The sequence below is a fragment of the Lolium rigidum genome, chromosome 5, assembly GCF_022539505.1.
Source record: "Lolium rigidum isolate FL_2022 chromosome 5, APGP_CSIRO_Lrig_0.1, whole genome shotgun sequence".
In the NCBI taxonomy this organism is placed as follows: Eukaryota; Viridiplantae; Streptophyta; class Magnoliopsida; order Poales; family Poaceae; genus Lolium; species Lolium rigidum.
Window position 1 is genome coordinate 124431958 of NC_061512.1, and position 14817 is coordinate 124446774.

General features: G+C 41.7%; 1 non-coding gene across 1 annotated transcript; it reads left to right on the top strand.

The window, feature by feature from the left end:
• The first annotated feature begins 10939 nt into the window (after nucleotides 1–10939).
• TRNAV-CAC lies at nucleotides 10940–11013 on the top strand. Its single transcript has one exon. It is a non-coding gene; the product is annotated as a tRNA-Val (tRNA).
• Nucleotides 11014–14817: the final 3804 nt, after the last annotated feature.

Consider the following 14817-nt stretch of genomic DNA (forward strand, 5'->3'; position numbering starts at 1 on the left):
TCAAGTATGGTTGGAAGAAGATTGTATATGTCACTCAAATTCAGCAACTTGGATAGTCATGTTAATCCACTCATATAAACAAAAATAATTAAAACAAGGTTGGGAAAATTCAAACAAGTGATCAAATTTCTTTTCATTCCAAATTTCAATCAAAGTCAAACAATTCAATCAAATTAATTTAAAAAAATTAACATTCCAAAATTAGGTAAATTTTGGGATGTGACAGACTACCACCCTTAAAAGAAATCTCGTCCTCGAGATTTGAGAAGGCTAGAAAGAAAGAAAGGGTTTGAGACAGACTAGGTTGCTACCATCCTTAAAAGACTATTCCTCGGTGTTGCAAAAATTATATGGTTTCGCTTTGGAGCCTCGTCTTATGTTGGTAGCTCTATCTTTTTAACTTCTTCAAAGCTCCCTTGATGTGATGATTGCTTCTTGTTGGACTTCAAAGGCTTGCTTCTTAGAACGCCATGTTGAGTGCCCTTCTCTGAGTTTTAAATAGCATAGAAGATCATTTTTTTGTCCGTTGTTTTGTAGTCCTTCTTCATTTCGGCCTCAAAGGGTTTATGACAGGGGAGAATAGACTTAGAAAAGAGAAAGATACATGGATACCCCAAAAAAAATCTTATTTGGATAAAAGTTTTATTCGTTGTTGTCAACAAAACCATAAAACAAACATACCGTAAATCATCGCATCTTACGATTGTAGCGTAGTATATCAAGTTTTGGTCCCTAATAGGTCACTTAGAATGTTCAAGATCTTCAGAGACTTTGAAAGTCTTAATACTCTTCATTATCCTTCAAGATCTTCGTAGTCTTCGACACCTTCAATCTTTGAAACATCTTTAATGAACATTCGATTTTGAAACGCCTTTGGTGAAGACCTTGTAGTATTGATGTAGTGTTGATGCTTCATAAATGTCGTCTTGGGAAGCCTTTTGGTGAAATGGGTAATGGTCAACTAAGATATTGAAAAGACAAGAGAATATAAAACATTTCAAACTTTTAAGACAGAAGATAAGAAGTAATAGAGTATTTTATAAATTACTTAGAAATTATTAGTTCTAAGGTTTTCCATGGCTAAGGTCACGTCCTACGATCAACATGTGCTCGATACCATCCGTAACGACCCGGATCTGGTAGGATCCAAAGTCCCTGTGATTAAACATGCTAGTCCCTGGATCATTAGCTAGCACTCACGGTCGATGAATTATCATGTAAAACACAAGTCTTTATTACACGATTCGAATAATCCAGTACAAATAATTACAACTTGCATAGCCAGAGGCTAGCTCAATACAACGGAAAACGAAATAACATCTTGGAAGTCCCATCAATGCCACAGGCTCGTTGAGTGTAGAATCGCGACCTACGCATTCTCACAAGTCGTCGAATAACCTGCAACATGAAAGGTTGCGGCCACGAGAGTGGTCAATACTTTGAATGTATGGCAAATTACACCGAGAAGAGAAAAGGCTTATATCTACATGCAAGGCATACAAGAGGAGGCTTGAGTTTTATTTGCGTAAAGCCAATTTTTACAAAGTTAAAGAGAAAATCTTTTACCCTACTTTGCAAAATTTTGATAAATAATATTGGCCGAGTGGAGCACATGGATATTACACACCAAGTGTCCAAATCAACCTAACACTTGGATATGACACACCAAGTCCCAAACACTTGGATATTACACACCAAGTCCCGAGCACTTGGATATTACACACCAAGGCCCCAAAAACCCACCTATGAACGATATTACACACGCCATAGGGTTTTGAAAACTCATTTGAAAAGAGAGAGGAAATCCTTCAGAGGCTCCATCCTTTAGATGCTCAAATTGTCCTTTTACCATGGGCACGGCTGATCGATCGAGTTAACACTCTCGAGAGGTTGCGCTCTTTACCCACAATTCACAACCAAGCCTTTTCGCCAAAATTCTCCATCTTCATTAAGGCCAGGACGAGGTCACGACGAAGCTTTTCCTTAGCAGCCCCTCTACCTTCCGGATCCGCCCGTGCCCAAAATTCCTCCCAATGGCGGTACCCAGGCGAGGTTTCCCACTAAGTACTTAGCCAAGACAGAGCCCATATTGTATTGTGGTTGCACTGGAAGCTTCTAACATCTGGAACATGGCAGACTTCTTTGGTCCTGGGCGGCAGTCCTCCACCAATCTCCACTCGTTGTCCCGACAAAACCATTCCGCCCAGAAGAAAACTTAGTTTTATTTTGAAGGAGACTTTTGGGAGAAAAGTTGCGCTCATAAACGAGCTCAAGTACTTAGAAAATTTCCTTGTTTCGAACCCCTTTTGATATTTACGTAGCATAAGCATAGCACTTAGCAAAATTTAGGGATTCCTATGGCCATCATATCAAGTGGAAATATTTCTAAGTAATATTTCTACTCATGGCATTCTACAAAATAGCACGCAAACTTGTAGAATATTTACCAAGTAAAATCTACCAAAACATCCTACACATGCATACTATTCATTTGAAGGAAAATGACATGCATAGAAAACTTGGGACAAAAATTTGAACAAAGGTGTAACTTGCCTTAGTAATATTTGACGATGATTTCTTCCTTGTGAAATTTCTCTCGCACTCCGAATAAATCTAACGCATAGAAAAATTACACGCAATAAACAACCATTGCAAATAAAGAGCCAAATAAAACACATAATCATGTAAAACAAAGAAAATGCAAAATAATTTTAAATTATATATTTATTTCGTGCTAGAGTAACTATGTTTGTTACAAATATTAGATATATTCAAAAGGATCAATTGGCAACAGGAATTAATTTGATAGAATTTATATGACTCCAGATATGTTCACATTTAGTTTAAAACTTCAAAACTTCAATCATGCAGATTAGTTATTCATAAATTCTAAATTCAAATGCCAAAGTGTAGATATTAAAATTATGACACTAACGCAAAAAGAATCGACTAAAACGGAGTTACGATTATTTAATTATGAATTTTCAAAGATTTAGCGTTTTCACGATTTAGAACTCATCACGACGAACGTGCTCCATTGGATTCCGATCTGACGACTCCTGCTGCCGTGGCATTCTTGGAAGTCTTCAACCTTTAGTTGATGTCATGACGGCCGCAGCTCTGATGGTTGCGCGATGCTATTCGGCCAACTTGATTTGGTAAAAAGAAAACCTAATGTAGGAGATTCAATCTAAGGAAACTCTCACAGATTTAAAGGTAGCCAAAACAATATTTGAAAACAAATTTTAATCTTACAGATTTGATAAAATCTATAATTATAAAAGTTAACGCCATTGTATAGAGTTTTTAATTACGAATTCAACGGAAGAAATAAAATCTAAAACGGAACTCTAGATTTGAAGATATAAAATTCTAAAGTTTTGATCGGAGAGGGAGCTAGCTCTACTCTGTAATCTGATCGATCGATCAATGGCATATGCGTGGGTAGAAAAATACAATACCGATACTGTACACGGTATATCCTACGAAAAGCTGGGAGCCGGGTGTTACCAGTTGTGGTGCTCTGCAGGGACGAAGGAGACGTACGTGGTGGTCGGGTGTGGATGGCGACGCCCGTGTGGTGGCCTCCGGGCTCTACCAAGTGCGGCTCGACTGCTGATCTCGTTCACGTCCTGTCAGCGATCCTCCTCATCCCGAACAGCGGCAGTTCTAGCTGAATTCCTCCATCTTCGATGAAGCTCCGGCGAAACTCCGGCGGCCTCGTGTACGTGTTCTTGTGATTCTGCAGATGGGAAAAAGTTAGGAGGATACGGTCGACGATCTAGACAGAAAAGAGGAGGCACGGAGGTCATGGAACGTCGACTCCAGTTCGCAGCGGCGGCTCTCCGGCGAGATCGGTTTGAGCTCTCGGGTGGTTTAGAGTTCGTGATTTTTCGAAAAACCGAGAGAGGTTGCTGCAGCGAAGTATATAGAGAAGTTTTCGTGGAGTAGGGGCAACGAAATCGGCCGAATCGAGATGACTTGCCGGGATTTATCTCATACAGGATGAACTCGTGTTGAGTTCCAACTCCTAGCTGGAGGTAGGTGATGACATGTGGGCCTTCACGAAAAAAAAGAACTGGACAGAGAGGGCCGATTGCTGGAGCAACTTGGTGCCTGTGCCGCTCGTGCGTACGGTCGCGTGGTTGGCCTGGCAGTTCAGGTACGTGGAGTCTATCTCTTCTTTCATTTGTTTTGTTTTTGCTTCCTTTTATTTAGGAAAAACTCTACAGATAATTATTCAATTAAATTTTAAAAACCAAAACATGTAAATTGGACATAGGGAAATTCCTTTTCCGCCTGAAATAAAATATGCAAAAATATTTTATACACTTTGGCTATATTGCTACTTGTGCATTTTTTTTAATTTAGGGGAGTTTTAATTTCAATCACTCAATCAATTCAAACATACACAAAGTACAAAATAAATCATTTTTGAATGAGATTTAAAATATAATGAAAAATCCAACATTAATCATGATGAAGTCATATTATCATCTCTTAAAATAGGCGATAGAAACATTTATAAGAATCCACGAATTTAAATATAAAAGACTTAAAAGCCAATCAAGACATTAGAATAATAATCCACCATAATTGAGAAAGTCATTTTATTCCCTCTCATTAATAGTTCAAGTATGGTTGGAAGAAGATTGTATATGTCACTCAAATTCAGCAACTTGGATAGTCATGTTAATCCACTCATATAAAAAAAAAAATTTAAAACAAGGTTGGGAAAATTCAAACAAGTGATCAAATTTCTTTTCATTCCAAATTTCAATCAAAGTCAAACAATTCAATCAAATTAATTTAAAAAAATTAACATTCCAAAATTAGGAAAATTTTGGGATGTGACAACCATAGACCTTTTCCAGGACTTCCTTTCAGATAGCGTAAAATTCTATAAGCTGCCTCTAGATGTCCACTTCTTGGGTCATGCATGTAGTGGCTCACGACACTCACGGCATAAGATATATCAGGTCTCGTATGGCATAAATAGATAAGTCGACCAACAAGCCGTTGGTAGCGCTCTCTATTAACTGGATCTCCTGACTGAGCACATAGCTGGTGATTTTGCTCAATAGGAGTTGAAGTAGGCCGACACCCAAGCATACCAGTCTCATTGAGTAGATCCAACACATATTTCCGTTGAGAGATAACTATTCCTTTAGGAGATCTCGCAATCTCAATACCCAAGAAATACTTGAGTTGTCCTAGATCCTTAACCTCAAATTCTCTGCTCAATCTCATCTTCAGCCGACTTATTTCATCATTATCGTCTCCAGTGATAACAATGTCATCCACATAAACTGCAAGGATGGTAATACGACGCCATGAATGCCTATAGAACACGGTATGATCCCTATTACATTGCTTGTAACCCATATTGCGCATGGCTCTCCGGAACCTATCAAACCATGCCCTTGGTGACTCGCTTGAGACCATATAAAGACTTCTTCAATCTGCACACCTTCCCCTGGGTGTTGGAGTTACTAAAGCCAGGTGGAATGTCCATATAAACTTCTTCCCGGAGATCTCCATGCAAGAAAGCATTCTTGACATCCAGCTGATGCAAGGGCCAACCAAAGTTAGCGAGCACAAGAAATAAGAGTTCTTATAGTACTCATCTTTGCAACAGACGCAAAGGTCTCGTCATAGTCAATCCCATATGTTTGACTCGTAACCCCTTGCCACCAACCTTGCCTTGTATCGTTCTATTTTCCCTTCGGGGATTGCTTCACGGAATACACCCATTTGCAAGTAACTTGGACGTTTTCCAGCTGGAAGAGTAACAAGATCCCATGTATTGTTCTTCTCAAGAGCTTTCATTTCCTCCAACATGGCCTTGTACCACTTTGGGTCTTGTTTTGCTTCTTTCCAATCTCTTGGGATCACCACAGATTGCAATGATGCGATGAAGGCCCTGTAGTTCGTAGATAGAGATGCATATGATACATAATTAGCAATGTCATGCTCCTCCTGGTACCAATTTGGAGGTTTTCTAGCTGCGGCTCGGGTTCCTTTTCTTAAGGCAATGGGCAAGTCCATTGAATCCCTCGTAATAGATGGACCTGCGTCATCGGACAATTCATCGGTTTCAACACCTGTTGGAGCATGTTGCTCCCCGCACTTGTGTGTCACTTGTCGTGGGAGCCTGTTGTTGCACATGTTGCTCCCCTGCACTCGTGTGTCACTTGTCGTGGGAACTCTGTTGTTGCTGCTGCTCATGCTGCGATTTTCTCCGTGTATACACTTTCAAGTTCTCTTCCTCGTTTGGCTTTCTCCATCTCTCTTCACTTGTAGCTTGTCTCCTTGTAGACACCCTTAGATTTTCTTCCTCATTTGGCTTTGTCCATCTCTCTTCACTCGTAGGAGATGGAATTGAACCAACAACAACTCTGGATGGTTCATGTTCCTTTGTCCTCAAAAGTTCACTCTCCCCCTCTCGACTAGCTTCGATTGTGCTAGGAGAGTCAAACTCAAACAACGAGCTGAGGTCCGTGATACGTCTCCGACGTATCGATAATTTCTTATGTTCCATGCTACATTATTGATGATATCTACATGTTTCATACACATTATATGTCATATTTATGCATTTTCCGGCACTAACCTATTAACGAGATTCCGAAGAGCCAGTTGTTGTTTTCTGCTGTTTTTGGTTTCAGAAATCCTAGTAAAGAAATATTCTCAGAATTGGACGAAATCAACGCCCAGGGTCCTATTTTGCCACGAAGCTTCCAAAAGACCGAAGGAGAGTCGAAGTGGGGCCACGAGGTGGCCAGACACCAGGGCGGCGCGGCCCGAGCCCTGGCCGCGCCGGCCTGTCGTGTGGGCCCCTCGTGCCGCCTCTTTACCTGCCCTTCCGCCTACAAATAGCCTTCGTCGCGAAACCCCCGGATCGAGAGCCACGATACGGAAAACCTTGCGAGACGCCGCCGCCGCCAATCCCATCTCGGGGGATTATGGAGATCACCTCCGGCACCCTGCCGGGAGAGGGGATTCATCTCCCGGAGGACTCTTCACCGCCATGGTCGCCTCCGGAGTGATGAGTGAGTAGTTCACCCCTGGACTATGGGTCCATAGAAGTAGCTAGATGGTTGTCTTCTCCTCATTGTGCTTCATTGTTGGATCTTGTGAGCTGCCTAACATGATCAAGATCATCTATCTGTAATACTATATGTTGTGTTTGTCGGGACCCGATGGATAGAGAATACTATGTTATGTTAATTATCAAGTTATTACATATGTGTTGTTTATGATCTTGCATGCTCTCCGTTATTAGTAGAGGCTCTGGCCAAGTTTTTGCTCTTAACTCCAAGAGGGAGTATTTATGCTCGATAGTGGGTTCATGCCTCCATTAATTCTGGGACAGTGACAGAAAGTTCTAAGGTTGTGGATGTGCTGTTGCCACTAGGGATAAAACATTGATGCTATGTCTAAGGATGTAGTTATTGATTACATTACGCACCATACTTAATGCAATTGTCTGTTGTTTTGCAAATTAATACTGGAAGGGGTTCGGATGATAACCTGAAGGTGGACTTTTTAGGCATAGATGCATGCTGGATAGAGGTCTATGTACTTTGTCGTAATGCCCAATTAAATCTCACTATATTTATCATATCATGTATGTGCATTGTTATGACCTCTCTATTTGTCAATTGCCCGACTGTAATTTGTTCACCCAACATGCTTTTATCTTATGGGAGAGATACCTCTAGTGAACTGTGGACCCCGGTCCTATTCTTTACATCGCATACAATCTCATCGCAATACTTGTTTTACTGTTTTCTGCAAACAATCATCTTCCACACAATACGGTTAATCCTTTGTTACAGCAAGCCGGTGAGATTGGCAACCTCACTGTTTCGTTGGGGCAAAGTAGTTTGGTTGTGTTGTGCAGGTTCCACGTTGGCGCCGGAATCCTTGGTGTTGCGCCGCATTACATTCCGCCACCATCAACCTTCAACGTGCTTCTTGGCTCCTCCTGGTTCGATAAACCTTGGTTTCTTTTCGAGGGAAAACTTGCTACTGTCTGCATCACACCTTCCTCTTGGGGTTCCCAACGGACGTGTGTCAACTGCACGCATCAAGACTGTTTTCTGGCGCCGTTGCCGGGGACCTGAAGAAAAGTTACTCCACAAAGATTTCTAACTCCCACGTCAACTCCACGCCAGCAACTGTTTTCTGGCGCCGTTGCCGGGGAGATCAAGACACGCTGCAAGGGGAGTCTCCACTTCCCAATCTCTTTACTTTGTTTTTGTCTTGCTTTATTTTATTTACTACTTTGTTTGCTGCATTATATCAAAACACAAAAAAAATTAGTTGCTAGCTTTACTTTATTTACTGTCTTGCACTCTATATCAAAAACACAAAAAAAATTTACTTGCATTTATTTTATCTAGTTTGCTTTATTTACTACTGCTAAAATGGCTACCCCTGAAAATACTAAGTTGTGTGACTTCACAACCACAAACAATAATGATTTCTTATGCACACCTATTGCTCCACCTGCTACTACAGCAGAATTCTTTGAAATTAAACCTGCTTTACTGAATCTTGTTATGCGAGAGCAATTTTTCAGTGTTAGTTACGATGATGCTGCTGCTCATCTCAATAATTTTGTTGAATTGTGTGAAATGCAAAAGTATAAAGATGTAGATGGTGACATTATAAAATTAAAATTGTTTCCTTTCTCATTAAGAGGAAGAGCTAAAGATTGGTTGCTATCTCTGCCTAAGAATAGTATTGATTCATGGACTAAATGCAAGGATGCTTTTATTGGTAGATATTATCCCCCTGCTAAAATTATATCTTTGAGAAGTAGCATAATGAATTTCAAGCAATTAGATAATGAACATGTTGCTCAAGCATGGGAGAGAATGAAATCTTTGGTAAAGAATTGCCCAACCCATGGATCGACTACTTGGATGATCATCCAAACCTTCTATGCAGGACTAAATTTTTCTTCGCGGAATTTATTGGATTCAGCTGCTGGAGGTACCTTTATGTCCATCACTTTGGGGGCGGCTACAAAGCTTCTTGATGATATGATAAATTACTCTGAATGGCACACGAAAAGAGCTCCACAAGGTAAGAAGGTAAATTTTGTCGAAGAATCCTTTTCCTTGAATGATAAGATTGATGCTATTATGTCTATGCTTGTGAATGATAGGACTAATGTTGATCCTAATAATGTTCCGTTAGCTTCATTGGTTGCCCAAGAAGAACATGTTGATGTAAACTTCATTAAAAATAATAATTTCAACAACAATGCTTATCGGAACAATTCTAGTAATAACTATAGGCCATATCCTTATAATAATGGTAACGGTTATGCTAATTCTTATGGAAATTATTACAACAATAATAAGAACACACCCCCTGGACTTGAAGCTATGCTTAAAGAATTTATTAGTACACAAACTGCTTTTAACAAATCTGTTGAGGAAAAGCTCAATAAAATTGATATTCTCGCTTCTAAGGTTGATAGTCTTGCCTCTGATGTTGATCTTTTGAAATCGAAAGTTATGCCTAATAGAGATATTGAAAATAAAATTGTTACTACAGCAAATGCCATCCAAGTTAGAATTAATGAGAATATAAGATTAATGGCTGAATTGCGTGCTAGGTGGGATAGAGAAGAAAATGAAAAACTAGCTAAAGAGAATAATGTAGCTAAAGTTTGGACTATTACCACCACAAGTAATGTTGATTCCTCACATGTTGCTGCACCTCCTACTATCAATGATAAAATAATTGGTGTTGGCAATGTTACTACTCCTAGTGCAAAGCGTGCAAAATTGCCTGAAACTGCTAGGTGTTCTATCCGTTGGTACTGGGACTAATGCTCACATTAATCCCGGTTCCAAACGCGGAAACTAATGCTCTCGGCAGCTGAACAAAATGCCCATTTTCTACTAGTGGTTGTGCCTAAACGAAATATGAGTGCGTGAAAATGCAATAAAATGAAACATGCACTTATAATCAAATTATTTGAGGAGTCACCAAAGAAACAAACAAGAATAAAATGATTCTTCTACGTTGCATGTAACGTGTCAGTTGTTACAAACCCATTCTTTGCCTCAGTTTGTTGTTTTCAACAAAAATGGAACTTTATCGTGAAATTCAAATGTAAACTCACTACTTACAAGGTTAATCATATCTCATATGTGGCCAAGGTTGCTTACATGTCAAACATTTTATTCTTCAAAAAGTTAATCTCTAAACTCACTGCTAGTATTAGAACTCCTCGGTGAAAATGATTGAAAGAGGATATAACAGCCAAGTTCTTTGCCTGGAAGTTTGGAAAGATATTTGCCCCCAACACCCATGGCTGCCTTCGAGGATAGCACATAATCCAGATAATTTTCTTCACAAAGTTTTGAAATTTAGAAATATTTCTATTACCTTTTAATTATGCTAAGCAATATCACTCATTAAAGACTATGCGTCCAAGTCAGCCTTTTAGGCATATGTTCGTAAGGTTTCACCTCTCCTTCAAACCCAACCCTGTTAACAGCTTATCCAGGGCGACATCTCGCTTTGGACTACACCTTGGCGTTCAGTATCCCAACTATCAGTACACCTTGTCTGGCGCTGCATGGAATCATACTGCTTGATACTATAGATGGATCCTTATCTGGCCCGAAGTGTCATTGGTCCCCTTAATTAATCAACTATTATGAAGTGGTCACTTTGACACTAGACAATAAGCTTTTGATTTGTGGGTGCAAACACCTTTTAATTCCATCGAAGGTACGCAAACATATGGCGCAGAGACCGTGCCCGCTTCTTACAGCTGAAGGCGTATCACGGGTGTTCCTTCGTGATGCATCCCTGTTTCTTACAGCTGAAGGCGTACCTTGGGTGTTCTGTTTTGGTCATTCTGTTATTTCATGAATAAGTAAGGTTAGTTTACAAAAACAAACAAGATGTCTGGTTGGTGTAGTTGGTTATCACGTTAGTCTCACACACTAAAGGTCCCCAGTTCGAACCTGGGATCAGACAAGTTTTTTGTTTTTTCTCTTATTAAGTCAAATTAATACTTATTTTGAAAATTCGATCAATCGCACCTTTTTAGTACGCAGAAATATGGATTATGCAAAAATCTGTTAAAACATGAGTAGCAGTCAAATGGATAGTGCTTTGTATGTTTTGCGTGTGGTTTCAAAAGGCTGTAAGAAAAGAGCACATTGTAAAAGTGTAAAACCAACACAAACTTGTTTAGGCTGCTGTGCTTTTTGGTTGTTCCAGTTTTATTAGATATCTTGTATATTACTAGCTAATTAATTATGTACTTGTTTTACTAATACTGAACTATATGGATAGTCATGTACATACTACCATTAAGTGGTCGTTTTTCTTGTTTGTTATGGCTGAGAGTTCCTGAACCTGTACTCTGCGCTTTTATGCATCTCTTTTTTCAGGTGATCGACCACCAGCTACAAGATGGCATCTCTTTTTCTGTGCTTAAAAAGTCGGGTTTTTGCTGAAATTATTTTATGAGCAGATAGAATGTGGAGATATACACACGGCATTTTTTTATGTTTTAAATATTTTTAAATATGTTTAGAACACGTTTCAAATAAAGCGAGCATAGGCATCACAAAGAGAAAATGGCAGCCCCAGGTCGTCGGCCTTCGGCTGCCGCATGCATGAGGCACATCCTCTTGTGCATATCCATTCTTCGGTTTCGTTTCGACGCACGGTTCAATGCGTGTATGTCCGTTGTACCGGCAACAATGATCTTCGGTTTGACGGATGTACGCGAGCATGCGCATCTATCAAAGTTCTTTCCTTCTCTGTTGTGAACGTTGATGGATTCACACAAGGAACATGGCGATGTTGATTTAAGCTAGCTATATACTTTTTGTTTTTCTTTTGAGCAGAGGCTACCTATACTACTATCTGTCTGATTGAAGGCACATCTACTCTTAGGTCTTAGCAGTCTAGAGAAACACATAAATATGAATGGTACATCACATTATATCTTAATTGTCAGCTGTAGTAATAATAAAAATTATTTAAATTTTAGTAAAAAATTATGTTGTTATGGGAAGATAAATGGTTGTATAATAGAGAACCCTTATACTGTCTTTTCTTTTTTAGCAGAGGATAGCTATACTACTCTATCTATACTTTTTTTTTTAACAAATAAGTGGACCATATATTAGCGAAGCACGTGGGGCAGATACATTTTCCATACATGCCCTTTACATCACTTGTCCTAATAAACCAAGTATTTGAAGATAAGGCATGCACTTTTGCAAGAAACACCCTAGCTAGAAAATTGAAAAGCAATCAGGACCAAGGGCATCTCTGCCACCAGCCGCCGGCGTCCTCAAGGCGTTGCCGCCGAGGAGCAGGGCGAGAGCACTCGAGCGCCCTCTTCCGGCGAGCGACCGTCGTCGCTGGCTATCTTGAAGCTTCCGGGGACGAACCACTAGGCAGCATCCAGGCGTCGAGCTCCAGCAGATGACGGAGAGCAGCCTCCGAACGGAGGTTGAAGATTGGCCTCCATGGCCAAGGATAGCCGTGGCAAGATTGCCACTGGCTTGGAAGCACTTGTCGAAGAAGATCCACTATCGAAGATGCGGAGACGAAGAACACATGCACCATCCACCACGAACAGCACAGGGGTCTTCCGCTCCTCCTAGAAGATGCCGATGAACAACATACTGCTGCTCCCCTACTCCCCTCGCCACCATGGCCGGCCAGAGAAGGGCAGCGGCACCTTTTCTTCTCCTTCTGCCGCCACGGCCGACCAGAGAAGATGCAGGTGCTTGCAGCAGCAAGCTGAGCTCAGCAAGAACGGCTTTATTGACGGAGACTGTGGCTCCCGTCGATTCATCCACCTTCGGCCGCCGGAACTGAATAGATCGAACAGAAATCCCTAGGCATCTACCGATCTGGCCGAACAGATTGGAGATTCTGCTCCAAATTACGGGCATATAGCCCAAAATCAGCCTAGCTACTAACCTATACAAGGGCCGGTCTCCATCCCTCCAACCCCTCCGGCCAGCGAAGCCGCTGAAGAAGGCGGAGGAAGGAGCCGGAAGCAACTTGGAGACTCTCAAGGGAGGAGAGGAGGAGAGCGGTGCGGGGTGCAGAGCGGAGGTGATACGCGACTGAAACGTTTTAGCGTATCGACGAGCACTTGCCCAGTTGTGGGGGGGCACAGAGATGCGGCCACAGACAAACCTGCAAAGCCGTTCGACGATCGTTGCCACGACGAATGCGCCGCGCAATGCTAAGGATGTGTTCGGTTGTGGAATGATGATGCATGGAACGGAATGGTTCCATTCCAATGGCACGGAATGGTTCCGTACCCGTGTTCGGTTCGGGAAAAACGAGGAACGGAATGGTTCCGTGCCCATGTTCGGTTCGGGAAAAAACGCGGAACGGAATGGCAAGATTTTGGTTCAGCTCACCTCTTTCATGCTTATGGTGAACATACCTCCCCCATGTAACAATATTGTAACAAAAAAATTGGCAGCACTTTGTTTGTATTTTCAACAGTTTGCAATAACAATATATTCATATAAGCATAACACATATATAGCAGCAAATATAGTACACAATTAGATCCAAACGACCATAATAGGCATCGAAACAGTCCAAATTCAACCATGTCAAGTTTAATGTCATAGTAGTGATCCAAAAGCAACTACATAGAGTTCATTACAGTCCATATTACATATTATGGTCCATGCAACTAAATAGAGTTCATTGCAGTCCATATTACATCAACGCACTTGAAGTGAATATCATCACTTCAAATTATAGAGCACTCCAAAGGTCTTGTGCACATACCTACCCAACCAAACCAACTTGCTTTCAAGTTTAAGCGTCATGAAAGCTTTTGCAGTCTTCGGATTGTCAACAAGATGAGCATAGTAGTGAGCAACATGGTCCTCATCAAATCCCTTGAGTGCAGCCAAAGCATCCCACAAGTTATCAGGTATGGCATCATCATCCACACCAGATTTTGCAATTGCATCAGCCATCATTTTGAACCCATCTTTCAAAGTGGTGACTAGTGGATCATCTTCAATGTGCACAAGCTTAGCCTTCTTTTTTGGTGGTGCTTTGGCAGAAGACTCACCTACATTTGGTGAAGTTTGCATCTCACTTTCATCGTCAACATCAATAGAGAATGGATCATTCCCTGACTTGGCGTATTTTACAATCAACTTGAACATTGTATATAGGGGCAAATCATATCACAAATTCGATTTTTCCATATTGGACAGTATACAGAGGGAAAACATGCTCTTACCGATCATCTGCTCCAACCGCCGCAGTGCCCACTTCACCGCCGGCGATCCGCCCGCCTACACCACCGGCCGGTCCTCCTACCGCCGCCGCGCCCCGCTTCACCCCGGCCGATTCGCCCGCCTACCGCCGCCGCGCACGCTACACGCGCGGCTCGCGCCACCCGAGAGAGAGAGCGGGCGGGAGAGAGAGAGTCGCGGAGAGGGAGAGGAGCGGGCTGGGGAGAGAGAGATGAGCAGCCGGGGAGGAGAGGGCGGCGCGCGCGCCCGGGGAGAGGAAGCGAGCACGGGCCAGAGAGGATAGGGTTGTGCGGTGAGAGAGAGTTTTTTTTTTCTTTTCGCTCGGTGCGGTGACGGATAGGCAGCGATTCCTCCCGATTCGACCGATTCGGTGGAAGCACTCCGTTCCGCATCTTCGAGGTATATTCGCTTCTGAGGAATGCCCTGGTTCCATTCTTTTGCCCCAACCGAACACTGGAATGAGGGCTGGGTGCGGAACCGTTCCGTTCCATTCCACCAAATTCCAGAACCGAACACA